We start from the raw sequence: 14,323 nt of genomic DNA, 5'->3' as shown, positions 1-14,323 counted from the left end.
GTTCTTGCATGAAAACTCAATCCTGGTAGAACTTCATAGCAAAGTACAAAGTTCGTTTTGGATGGATCAATTTAGTTGAAATAGACAGTTTTTGCATGAAAACTCATTCCTGGTGGAACTTCATAGCAAAGTACAAAGTTCGTTTTGGATGGACAAAGTTAGTTGAAATAGACAGTTTTTGCATGAAAACTCATTCCTGGTGGAACTTCATAGCAAAGTACAAAGTTCGTTTTGGATGGACAAAGTTAGTTGAAATAGACAGTTCTTGCATGAAAACTCAATCCTGGTAGAACTTCATAGCAAAGTACAAAGTTCGTTTTGGATGGATCAATTTAGTTGAAATAGACAGTTTTTGCATGAAAACTCATTCCTGGTGGAACTTCATAGCAAAGTACAAAGTTCGTTTTGGATGGACAAAGTTAGTTGAAATAGACAGTTTTTGCATGAAAACTCATTCCTGGTGGAACTTCATAGCAAAGTACAAAGTTCGTATCGGATGGACGAATTAAGTTGAAATAGACAGTTTTTGCATGAAAACTCATTCCTGGTGGAACTTCATAGCAAAGTACAAAGTTCGTTTTGGATGGACAAAGTTAGTTGAAATAGACAGTTCTTGCATAAAAACTCATTCCTGGTGGAACTTCATAGCAAAGTACAAAGTTCGTTTTGGATGGATCAATTTAGTTGAAATAGACAGTTTTTGCATGAAAACTCATTCCTGGTGGAACTTCATAGCAAAGTACAAAGTTCGTTTTGGATGGATCAATTTAGTTAAAATAGACAGTTTTTGCATGAAAACTCATTCCTGGTGGAACTTCATAGCAAAGTACAAAGTTCGTTTTGGATGGACAAAGTTAGTTGAAATAGACAGTTTTTGCATGAAAACTCATTCCTGGTGGAACTTCATAGCAAAGTACAAAGTTCGTATCGGATGGACGAATTAAGTTGAAATAGACAGTTTTTGCATGAAAACTCATTCCTGGTGGAACTTCATAGCAAAGTACAAAGTTCGTTTTGGATGGACAAAGTTAGTTGAAATAGACAGTTTTTGCATGAAAACTCATTCCTGGTGGAACTTCATAGCAAAGTACAAAGTTCGTTTTGGAAGGACAAAGTTAGTTGAAATAGACAGTTTTTGCATGAAAACTCATTCCTGGTGGAACTTCATAGCAAAGTACAAAGTTCGTTTTGGATGGACAAAGTTAGTTGAAATAGACAGTTCTTGCATGAAAACTCATTCCTGGTAGAACTTCATAGCAAAATACAAAGTTCGTTTTGGATGGATCAATTTAGTTGAAATAGACAGTTTTTGCATGAAAACTCATTCCTGGTGGAACTTCATAGCAAAGTACAAAGTTCGTTTTGGAAGGACAAAGTTAGTTGAAATAGACAGTTTTTGCATGAAAACTCATTCCTGGTGGAACTTCATAGCAAAGTACAAAGTTCGTTTTGGATGGACAAAGTTAGTTGAAATAGACAGTTCTTGCATGAAAACTCAATCCTGGTAGAACTTCATAGCAAAGTACAAAGTTCGTATCGGATGGACGAATTTAGTTGAAATAGACAGTTTTTGCATGAAAACTCATTCCTGGTGGAACTTCATAGCAAAGTAAAAAGTTCGTATCGGATGGACGAATTAAGTTGAAATAGACAGTTTTTGCATGAAAACTCATTCCTGGTGGAACTTCATAGCAAAGTACAAAGTTCGTTTTGGATGGACAAAGTTAGTTGAAATAGACAGTTTTTGCATGAAAACTCATTCCTGGTGGAACTTCATAGCACAGTACAAAGTTCGTTTTGGATGGATCAATTTAGTTGAAATAGACAGTTCTTGCATGAAAACTCATTCCTGGTAGAACTTCATAGCAAAGTACAAAGTTCGTTTTGGATGGACAAAGTTAGTTGAAATAGACAGTTTTTGCATGAAAACTCATTCCTGGTGGAACTTCATAGCAAAGTACAAAGTTCGTTTTGGATGGACAAAGTTAGTTGAAATAGACAGTTTTTGCATAAAAACTCATTCCTGGTGGAACTTCATAGCAAAGTACAAAGTTCGTTTTGGATGGACAAAGTTAGTTGAAATAGACAGTTCTTGCATAAAAACTCATTCCTGGTGGAACTTCATAGCAAAGTACAAAGTTCGTTTTGGATGGATCAATTTAGTTAAAATAGACAGTTTTTGCATGAAAACTCATTCCTGGTGGAACTTCATAGCAAAGTACAAAGTTCGTTTTGGATGGATCAATTTAGTTAAAATAGACAGTTTTTGCATGAAAACTCATTCCTGGTGGAACTTCATAGCAAAGTACAAAGTTCGTTTTGGATGGACAAAGTTAGTTGAAATAGACAGTTTTTGCATGAAAACTCATTCCTGGTGGAACTTCATAGCAAAGTACAAAGTTCGTTTTGGATGGACAAAGTTAGTTGAAATAGACAGTTTTTGCATGAAAACTCATTCCTGGTGGAACTTCATAGCACAGTACAAAGTTCGTTTTGGATGGATCAATTTAGTTGAAATAGACAGTTCTTGCATGAAAACTCATTCCTGGTAGAACTTCATAGCAAAGTACAAAGTTCGTTTTGGATGGACAAAGTTAGTTGAAATAGACAGTTTTTGCATGAAAACTCATTCCTGGTGGAACTTCATAGCAAAGTACAAAGTTCGTTTTGGATGGATCAATTTAGTTGAAATAGACAGTTTTTGCATGAAAACTCATTCCTGGTGGAACTTCATAGCAAAGTACAAAGTTCGTTTTGGATGGATCAATTTAGTTAAAATAGACAGTTTTTGCATGAAAACTCATTCCTGGTGGAACTTCATAGCAAAGTACAAAGTTCGTTTTGGATGGACAAAGTTAGTTGAAATAGACAGTTTTTGCATGAAAACTCATTCCTGGTGGAACTTCATAGCAAAGTACAAAGTTCGTTTTGGATGGATCAATTTAGTTGAAATAGACAGTTCTTGCATGAAAACTCATTCCTGGTAGAACTTCATAGCAAAGTACAAAGTTCGTTTTGGATGGACAAAGTTAGTTGAAATAGACAGTTTTTGCATGAAAACTCATTCCTGGTGGAACTTCATAGCAAAGTACAAAGTTCGTTTTGGATGGATCAATTTAGTTGAAATAGACAGTTTTTGCATGAAAACTCATTCCTGGTGGAACTTCATAGCAAAGAACAAAGTTCGTTTTGGATGGATCAATTTAGTTGAAATAGACAGTTTTTGCATGAAAACTCATTCCTGGTGGAACTTCATAGCAAAGTACAAAGTTCGTTTTGGATGGACAAAGTTAGTTGAAATAGACAGTTTTTGCATGAAAACTCATTCCTGGTGGAACTTCATAGCAAAGTACAAAGTTCGTTTTGGATGGACAAAGTTAGTTGAAATAGACAGTTTTTGCATGAAAACTCATTCCTGGTGGAACTTCATAGCAAAGAACAAAGTTCGTTTTGGATGGATCAATTTAGTTGAAATAGACAGTTTTTGCATGAAAACTCATTCCTGGTGGAACTTCATAGCTAAGTACAAAGTTCGTTTTGGATGGACAAAGTTAGTTGAAATAGACAGTTTTTGCATGAAAACTCATTCCTGGTGGAACTTCATAGCAAAGTACAAAGTTCGTTTTGGATGGATCAATTTAGTTGAAATAGACAGTTTTTGCATGAAAACTCATTCCTGGTGGAACTTCATAGCAAAGTACAAAGTTCGTTTTGGATGGACAAAGTTAGTTGAAATAGACAGTTTTTGCATGAAAACTCATTCCTGGTGGAACTTCATAGCAAAGTACAAAGTTCGTTTTGGATGGACAAAGTTAGTTGAAATAGACAGTTTTTGCATGAAAACTCATTCCTGGTGGAACTTCATAGCAAAGAACAAAGTTCGTTTTGGATGGATCAATTTAGTTGAAATAGACAGTTTTTGCATGAAAACTCATTCCTGGTGGAACTTCATAGCAAAGTACAAAGTTCGTTTTGGATGGACAAAGTTAGTTGAAATAGACAGTTTTTGCATGAAAACTCATTCCTGGTGGAACTTCATAGCAAAGTACAAAGTTCGTTTTGGATGGATCAATTTAGTTGAAATAGACAGTTTTTGCATGAAAACTCATTCCTGGTGGAACTTCATAGCAAAGTACAAAGTTCGTTTTGGATGGATCAATTTAGTTGAAATAGACAGTTCTTGCATGAAAACTCATTCCTGGTAGAACTTCATAGCAAAGTACAAAGTTCGTTTTGGATGGACAAAGTTAGTTGAAATAGACAGTTTTTGCATGAAAACTCATTCCTGGTGGAACTTCATAGCAAAGTACAAAGTTCGTTTTGGATGGATCAATTTAGTTGAAATAGACAGTTTTTGCATGAAAACTCATTCCTGGTGGAACTTCATAGCAAAGTACAAAGTTCGTTTTGGATGGATCAATTTAGTTAAAATAGACAGTTTTTGCATGAAAACTCATTCCTGGTGGAACTTCATAGCAAAGTACAAAGTTCGTTTTGGATGGACAAAGTTAGTTGAAATAGACAGTTTTTGCATGAAAACTCATTCCTGGTGGAACTTCATAGCAAAGTACAAAGTTCGTTTTGGATGGATCAATTTAGTTGAAATAGACAGTTCTTGCATGAAAACTCATTCCTGGTAGAACTTCATAGCAAAGTACAAAGTTCGTTTTGGATGGACAAAGTTAGTTGAAAAAGACAGTTTTTGCATGAAAACTCATTCCTGGTGGAACTTCATAGCAAAGTACAAAGTTCGTTTTGGATGGATCAATTTAGTTGAAATAGACAGTTTTTGCATGAAAACTCATTCCTGGTGGAACTTCATAGCAAAGAACAAAGTTCGTTTTGGATGGATCAATTTAGTTGAAATAGACAGTTTTTGCATGAAAACTCATTCCTGGTGGAACTTCATAGCAAAGTACAAAGTTCGTTTTGGATGGACAAAGTTAGTTTAAATAGACAGTTTTTGCATGAAAACTCATTCCTGGTGGAACTTCATAGCAAAGTACAAAGTTCGTTTTGGATGGATCAATTTAGTTGAAATAGACAGTTTTTGCATGAAAATCATTCCTGGTGGAACTTCATAGCAAAGTACAAAGTTCGTTTTGGATGGATCAATTTAGTTAAAATAGACAGTTTTTGCATGAAAACTCATTCCTGGTGGAACTTCATAGCAAAGTACAAAGTTCGTTTTGGATGGACAAAGTTAGTTGAAATAGACAGTTCTTGCATAAAAACTCATTCCTGGTGGAACTTCATAGCAAAGTACAAAGTTCGTTTTGGATGGATCAATTTAGTTGAAATAGACAGTTTTTGCATGAAAACTCATTCCTGGTGGAACTTCATAGCAAAGTACAAAGTTCGTTTTGGATGGATCAATTTAGTTAAAATAGACAGTTTTTGCATGAAAACTCATTCCTGGTGGAACTTCATAGCAAAGTACAAAGTTCGTTTTGGATGGACAAAGTTAGTTGAAATAGACAGTTTTTGCATGAAAACTCATTCCTGGTGGAACTTCATAGCAAAGTACAAAGTTCGTATCGGATGGACGAATTAAGTTGAAATAGACAGTTTTTGCATGAAAACTCATTCCTGGTGGAACTTCATAGCAAAGTACAAAGTTCGTTTTGGATGGACAAAGTTAGTTGAAATAGACAGTTTTTGCATGAAAACTCATTCCTGGTGGAACTTCATAGCAAAGTACAAAGTTCGTTTTGGAAGGACAAAGTTAGTTGAAATAGACAGTTTTTGCATGAAAACTCATTCCTGGTGGAACTTCATAGCAAAGTACAAAGTTCGTTTTGGATGGATCAATTTAGTTGAAATAGACAGTTTTTGCATGAAAACTCATTCCTGGTGGAACTTCATAGCAAAGTACAAAGTTCGTTTTGGATGGATCAATTTAGTTGAAATAGACAGTTTTTGCATGAAAACTCATTCCTGGTGGAACTTCATAGCAAAGTACAAAGTTCGTTTTGGATGGATCAATTTAGTTAAAATAGACAGTTTTTGCATGAAAACTCATTCCTGGTGGAACTTCATAGCAAAGTACAAAGTTCGTTTTGGATGGATCAATTTAGTTGAAATAGACAGTTTTTGCATGAAAACTCATTCCTGGTGGAACTTCATAGCAAAGTACAAAGTTCGTTTTGGATGGATCAATTAAGTTGAAATAGACAGTTTTTGCATGAAAACTCATTCCTGGTGGAACTTCATAGCAAAGTACAAAGTTCGTTTTGGATGGACAAAGTTAGTTGAAATAGACAGTTTTTGCATGAAAACTCATTCCTGGTGGAACTTCATAGCAAAGTACAAAGTTCGTTTTGGATGGACAAAGTTAGTTGAAATAGACAGTTTTTGCATGAAAACTCATTCCTGGTGGAACTTCATAGCAAAGTACAAAGTTCGTATCGGATGGACGAATTAAGTTGAAATAGACAGTTTTTGCATGAAAACTCATTCCTGGTGGAACTTCATAGCAAAGTACAAAGTTCGTTTTGGATGGACAAAGTTAGTTGAAATAGACAGTTTTTGCATGAAAACTCATTCCTGGTGGAACTTCATAGCAAAGTACAAAGTTCGTTTTGGAAGGACAAAGTTAGTTGAAATAGACAGTTTTTGCATGAAAACTCATTCCTGGTGGAACTTCATAGCACAGTACAAAGTTCGTTTTGGATGGATCAATTTAGTTGAAATAGACAGTTCTTGCATGAAAACTCATTCCTGGTAGAACTTCATAGCAAAGTACAAAGTTCGTTTTGGATGGACAAAGTTAGTTGAAATAGACAGTTTTTGCATGAAAACTCATTCCTGGTGGAACTTCATAGCAAAGTACAAAGTTCGTTTTGGATGGACAAAGTTAGTTGAAATAGACAGTTCTTGCATGAAAACTCAATCCTGGTAGAACTTCATAGCAAAGTACAAAGTTCGTTTTGGATGGATCAATTTAGTTGAAATAGACAGTTTTTGCATGAAAACTCATTCCTGGTGGAACTTCATAGCAAAGTACAAAGTTCGTTTTGGATGGACAAAGTTAGTTGAAATAGACAGTTTTTGCATGAAAACTCATTCCTGGTGGAACTTCATAGCAAAGTACAAAGTTCGTTTTGGATGGACAAAGTTAGTTGAAATAGACAGTTCTTGCATGAAAACTCAATCCTGGTAGAACTTCATAGCAAAGTACAAAGTTCGTTTTGGATGGATCAATTTAGTTGAAATAGACAGTTTTTGCATGAAAACTCATTCCTGGTGGAACTTCATAGCAAAGTACAAAGTTCGTTTTGGATGGACAAAGTTAGTTGAAATAGACAGTTTTTGCATGAAAACTCATTCCTGGTGGAACTTCATAGCAAAGTACAAAGTTCGTATCGGATGGACGAATTAAGTTGAAATAGACAGTTTTTGCATGAAAACTCATTCCTGGTGGAACTTCATAGCAAAGTACAAAGTTCGTTTTGGATGGACAAAGTTAGTTGAAATAGACAGTTCTTGCATAAAAACTCATTCCTGGTGGAACTTCATAGCAAAGTACAAAGTTCGTTTTGGATGGATCAATTTAGTTGAAATAGACAGTTTTTGCATGAAAACTCATTCCTGGTGGAACTTCATAGCAAAGTACAAAGTTCGTTTTGGATGGATCAATTTAGTTAAAATAGACAGTTTTTGCATGAAAACTCATTCCTGGTGGAACTTCATAGCAAAGTACAAAGTTCGTTTTGGATGGACAAAGTTAGTTGAAATAGACAGTTTTTGCATGAAAACTCATTCCTGGTGGAACTTCATAGCAAAGTACAAAGTTCGTATCGGATGGACGAATTAAGTTGAAATAGACAGTTTTTGCATGAAAACTCATTCCTGGTGGAACTTCATAGCAAAGTACAAAGTTCGTTTTGGATGGACAAAGTTAGTTGAAATAGACAGTTTTTGCATGAAAACTCATTCCTGGTGGAACTTCATAGCAAAGTACAAAGTTCGTTTTGGAAGGACAAAGTTAGTTGAAATAGACAGTTTTTGCATGAAAACTCATTCCTGGTGGAACTTCATAGCAAAGTACAAAGTTCGTTTTGGATGGACAAAGTTAGTTGAAATAGACAGTTCTTGCATGAAAACTCATTCCTGGTAGAACTTCATAGCAAAATACAAAGTTCGTTTTGGATGGATCAATTTAGTTGAAATAGACAGTTTTTGCATGAAAACTCATTCCTGGTGGAACTTCATAGCAAAGTACAAAGTTCGTTTTGGAAGGACAAAGTTAGTTGAAATAGACAGTTTTTGCATGAAAACTCATTCCTGGTGGAACTTCATAGCAAAGTACAAAGTTCGTTTTGGATGGACAAAGTTAGTTGAAATAGACAGTTCTTGCATGAAAACTCAATCCTGGTAGAACTTCATAGCAAAGTACAAAGTTCGTATCGGATGGACGAATTTAGTTGAAATAGACAGTTTATGCATGAAAACTCATTCCTGGTGGAACTTCATAGCAAAGTAAAAAGTTCGTATCGGATGGATCAATTTAGTTAAAATAGACAGTTTTTGCATGAAAACTCATTCCTGGTGGAACTTCATAGCAAAGTACAAAGTTCGTTTTGGATGGACAAAGTTAGTTGAAATAGACAGTTTTTGCATGAAAACTCATTCCTGGTGGAACTTCATAGCAAAGTACAAAGTTCGTATCGGATGGACGAATTAAGTTGAAATAGACAGTTTTTGCATGAAAACTCATTCCTGGTGGAACTTCATAGCAAAGTACAAAGTTCGTTTTGGATGGATCAATTTAGTTAAAATAGACAGTTTTTGCATGAAAACTCATTCCTGGTGGAACTTCATAGCAAAGTACAAAGTTCGTTTTGGATGGACAAAGTTAGTTGAAATAGACAGTTTTTGCATGAAAACTCATTCCTGGTGGAACTTCATAGCAAAGTACAAAGTTCGTTTTGGATGGACAAAGTTAGTTGAAATAGACAGTTTTTGCATGAAAACTCATTCCTGGTGGAACTTCATAGCACAGTACAAAGTTCGTTTTGGATGGATCAATTTAGTTGAAATAGACAGTTCTTGCATGAAAACTCATTCCTGGTAGAACTTCATAGCAAAGTACAAAGTTCGTTTTGGATGGACAAAGTTAGTTGAAATAGACAGTTTTTGCATGAAAACTCATTCCTGGTGGAACTTCATAGCAAAGTACAAAGTTCGTTTTGGATGGATCAATTTAGTTGAAATAGACAGTTTTTGCATGAAAACTCATTCCTGGTGGAACTTCATAGCAAAGTACAAAGTTCGTTTTGGATGGATCAATTTAGTTAAAATAGACAGTTTTTTGCATGAAAACTCATTCCTGGTGGAACTTCATAGCAAAGTACAAAGTTCGTTTTGGATGGACAAAGTTAGTTGAAATAGACAGTTTTTGCATGAAAACTCATTCCTGGTGGAACTTCATAGCAAAGTACAAAGTTCGTTTTGGATGGATCAATTTAGTTGAAATAGACAGTTCTTGCATGAAAACTCATTCCTGGTAGAACTTCATAGCAAAGTACAAAGTTCGTTTTGGATGGACAAAGTTAGTTGAAATAGACAGTTTTTGCATGAAAACTCATTCCTGGTGGAACTTCATAGCAAAGTACAAAGTTCGTTTTGGATGGATCAATTTAGTTGAAATAGACAGTTTTTGCATGAAAACTCATTCCTGGTGGAACTTCATAGCAAAGAACAAAGTTCGTTTTGGATGGATCAATTTAGTTGAAATAGACAGTTTTTGCATGAAAACTCATTCCTGGTGGAACTTCATAGCAAAGTACAAAGTTCGTTTTGGATGGACAAAGTTAGTTGAAATAGACAGTTTTTGCATGAAAACTCATTCCTGGTGGAACTTCATAGCAAAGTACAAAGTTCGTTTTGGATGGACAAAGTTAGTTGAAATAGACAGTTTTTGCATGAAAACTCATTCCTGGTGGAACTTCATAGCAAAGAACAAAGTTCGTTTTGGATGGATCAATTTAGTTGAAATAGACAGTTTTTGCATGAAAACTCATACCTGGTGGAACTTCATAGCAAAGTACAAAGTTCGTTTTGGATGGACAAAGTTAGTTGAAATAGACAGTTTTTGCATGAAAACTCATTCCTGGTGGAACTTCATAGCAAAGTACAAAGTTCGTTTTGGATGGATCAATTTAGTTGAAATAGACAGTTTTTGCATGAAAACTCATTCCTGGTGGAACTTCATAGCAAAGTACAAAGTTCGTTTTGGATGGACAAAGTTAGTTGAAATAGACAGTTTTTGCATGAAAACTCATTCCTGGTGGAACTTCATAGCAAAGTACAAAGTTCGTTTTGGATGGACAAAGTTAGTTGAAATAGACAGTTTTTGCATGAAAACTCATTCCTGGTGGAACTTCATAGCAAAGAACAAAGTTCGTTTTGGATGGATCAATTTAGTTGAAATAGACAGTTTTTGCATGAAAACTCATTCCTGGTGGAACTTCATAGCAAAGTACAAAGTTCGTTTTGGATGGACAAAGTTAGTTGAAATAGACAGTTTTTGCATGAAAACTCATTCCTGGTGGAACTTCATAGCAAAGTACAAAGTTCGTTTTGGATGGATCAATTTAGTTGAAATAGACAGTTTTTGCATGAAAACTCATTCCTGGTGGAACTTCATAGCAAAGTACAAAGTTCGTTTTGGATGGATCAATTTAGTTGAAATAGACAGTTCTTGCATGAAAACTCATTCCTGGTAGAACTTCATAGCAAAGTACAAAGTTCGTTTTGGATGGACAAAGTTAGTTGAAATAGACAGTTTTTGCATGAAAACTCATTCCTGGTGGAACTTCATAGCAAAGTACAAAGTTCGTTTTGGATGGATCAATTTAGTTGAAATAGACAGTTTTTGCATGAAAACTCATTCCTGGTGGAACTTCATAGCAAAGTACAAAGTTCGTTTTGGATGGATCAATTTAGTTAAAATAGACAGTTTTTGCATGAAAACTCATTCCTGGTGGAACTTCATAGCAAAGTACAAAGTTCGTTTTGGATGGACAAAGTTAGTTGAAATAGACAGTTTTTGCATGAAAACTCATTCCTGGTGGAACTTCATAGCAAAGTACAAAGTTCGTTTTGGATGGATCAATTTAGTTGAAATAGACAGTTCTTGCATGAAAACTCATTCCTGGTAGAACTTCATAGCAAAGTACAAAGTTCGTTTTGGATGGACAAAGTTAGTTGAAATAGACAGTTTTTGCATGAAAACTCATTCCTGGTGGAACTTCATAGCAAAGTACAAAGTTCGTTTTGGATGGATCAATTTAGTTGAAATAGACAGTTTTTGCATGAAAACTCATTCCTGGTGGAACTTCATAGCAAAGAACAAAGTTCGTTTTGGATGGATCAATTTAGTTGAAATAGACAGTTTTTGCATGAAAACTCATTCCTGGTGGAACTTCATAGCAAAGTACAAAGTTCGTTTTGGATGGACAAAGTTAGTTGAAATAGACAGTTTTTGCATGAAAACTCATTCCTGGTGGAACTTCATAGCAAAGTACAAAGTTCGTTTTGGATGGATCAATTTAGTTGAAATAGACAGTTTTTGCATGAAAATCATTCCTGGTGGAACTTCATAGCAAAGTACAAAGTTCGTTTTGGATGGATCAATTTAGTTAAAATAGACAGTTTTTGCATGAAAACTCATTCCTGGTGGAACTTCATAGCAAAGTACAAAGTTCGTTTTGGATGGACAAAGTTAGTTGAAATAGACAGTTCTTGCATAAAAACTCATTCCTGGTGGAACTTCATAGCAAAGTACAAAGTTCGTTTTGGATGGATCAATTTAGTTGAAATAGACAGTTTTTGCATGAAAACTCATTCCTGGTGGAACTTCATAGCAAAGTACAAAGTTCGTTTTGGATGGATCAATTTAGTTAAAATAGACAGTTTTTGCATGAAAACTCATTCCTGGTGGAACTTCATAGCAAAGTACAAAGTTCGTTTTGGATGGACAAAAGTAGTTGAAATAGACAGTTTTTGCATGAAAACTCATTCCTGGTGGAACTTCATAGCAAAGTACAAAGTTCGTATCGGATGGACGAATTAAGTTGAAATAGACAGTTTTTGCATGAAAACTCATTCCTGGTGGAACTTCATAGCAAAGTACAAAGTTCGTTTTGGATGGACAAAGTTAGTTGAAATAGACAGTTTTTGCATGAAAACTCATTCCTGGTGGAACTTCATAGCAAAGTACAAAGTTCGTTTTGGAAGGACAAAGTTAGTTGAAATAGACAGTTTTTGCATGAAAACTCATTCCTGGTGGAACTTCATAGCAAAGTACAAAGTTCGTTTTGGATGGACAAAGTTAGTTGAAATAGACAGTTCTTGCATGAAAACTCAATCCTGGTAGAACTTCATAGCAAAGTACAAAGTTCGTATCGGATGGACGAATTTAGTTGAAATAGACAGTTTTTGCATGAAAACTCATTCCTGGTGGAACTTCATAGCAAAGTACAAAGTTCGTTTTGGATGGATCAATTTAGTTAAAATAGACAGTTTTTGCATGAAAACTCATTCCTGGTGGAACTTCATAGCAAAGTACAAAGTTCGTTTTGGATGGATCAATTTAGTTGAAATAGACAGTTTTTGCATGAAAACTCATTCCTGGTGGAACTTCATAGCAAAGTACAAAGTTCGTTTTGGATGGATCAATTTAGTTGAAATAGACAGTTCTTGCATGAAAACTCATTCCTGGTAGAACTTCATAGCAAAGTAAAAAGTTCGTATCGGATGGACGAATTAAGTTGAAATAGACAGTTTTTGCATGAAAACTCATTCCTGGTGGAACTTCATAGCAAAGTACAAAGTTCGTTTTGGATGGACAAAGTTAGTTGAAATAGACAGTTTTTGCATGAAAACTCATTCCTGGTGGAACTTCATAGCAAAGTACAAAGTTCGTATCGGATGGACGAATTAAGTTGAAATAGACAGTTTTTGCATGAAAACTCATTCCTGGTGGAACTTCATAGCAAAGTACAAAGTTCGTTTTGGATGGATCAATTTAGTTAAAATAGACAGTTTTTGCATGAAAACTCATTCCTGGTGGAACTTCATAGCAAAGTACAAAGTTCGTTTTGGATGGACAAAGTTAGTTGAAATAGACAGTTCTTGCATAAAAACTCATTCCTGGTGGAACTTCATAGCAAAGTACAAAGTTCGTTTTGGATGGATCAATTTAGTTAAAATAGACAGTTTTTGCATGAAAACTCATTCCTGGTGGAACTTCATAGCAAAGTACAAAGTTCGTTTTGGATGGATCAATTTAGTTGAAATAGACAGTTTTTGCATGAAAACTCATTCCTGGTGGAACTTCATAGCAAAGTACAAAGTTCGTTTTGGATGGATCAATTTAGTTAAAATAGACAGTTTTTGCATGAAAACTCATTCCTGGTGGAACTTCATAGCAAAGTACAAAGTTCGTTTTGGATGGATCAATTTAGTTAAAATAGACAGTTTTTGCATGAAAACTCATTCCTGGTGGAACTTCATAGCAAAGTACAAAGTTCGTTTTGGATGGACAAAGTTAGTTGAAATAGACAGTTTTTGCATGAAAACTCATTCCTGGTGGAACTTCATAGCAAAGTACAAAGTTCGTTTTGGATGGACAAAGTTAGTTGAAATAGACAGTTTTTGCATAAAAACTCATTCCTGGTGGAACTTCATAGCAAAGTACAAAGTTCGTTTTGGATGGACAAAGTTAGTTGAAATAGACAGTTCTTGCATAAAAACTCATTCCTGGTGGAACTTCATAGCAAAGTACAAAGTTCGTTTTGGATGGATCAATTTAGTTGAAATAGACAGTTTTTGCATGAAAACTCATTCCTGGTGGAACTTCATAGCAAAGTACAAAGTTCGTTTTGGATGGACAAAGTTAGTTGAAATAGACAGTTTTTGCATGAAAACTCATTCCTGGTGGAACTTCATAGCAAAGTACAAAGTTCGTTTTGGATGGACAAAGTTAGTTGAAATAGACAGTTTTTGCATGAAAACTCATTCCTGGTGGAACTTCATAGCAAAGAACAAAGTTCGTTTTGGATGGACAAAGTTAGTTGAAATGGACAGTTCTTGCATGAAAACTCATTCCTGGTAGAACTTCATAGCAAAGTACAAAGTTCGTTTTGGATGGATCAATTTAGTTGAAATAGACAGTTTTTGCATGTAAACTCATTCCTGGTGGAACTTCATAGCAAAGAACAAAGTTCGTATCGGATGCACCAATTTAGTTGAAATAGACAGTTTTTGCATGAAAACTCATTCCTGGTGGAACTTCATAGCAAAGAACAAAGTTCGT

This window comes from Anopheles moucheti, unplaced genomic scaffold, assembly GCF_943734755.1.
Source record: "Anopheles moucheti unplaced genomic scaffold, idAnoMoucSN_F20_07 putative_Y_123, whole genome shotgun sequence".
NCBI classification, from domain to species: domain Eukaryota; kingdom Metazoa; phylum Arthropoda; class Insecta; order Diptera; family Culicidae; genus Anopheles; species Anopheles moucheti.
The sequence above is the reverse complement of the archived record's forward strand: the minus strand, read 5'-3'. Positions refer to the sequence as shown.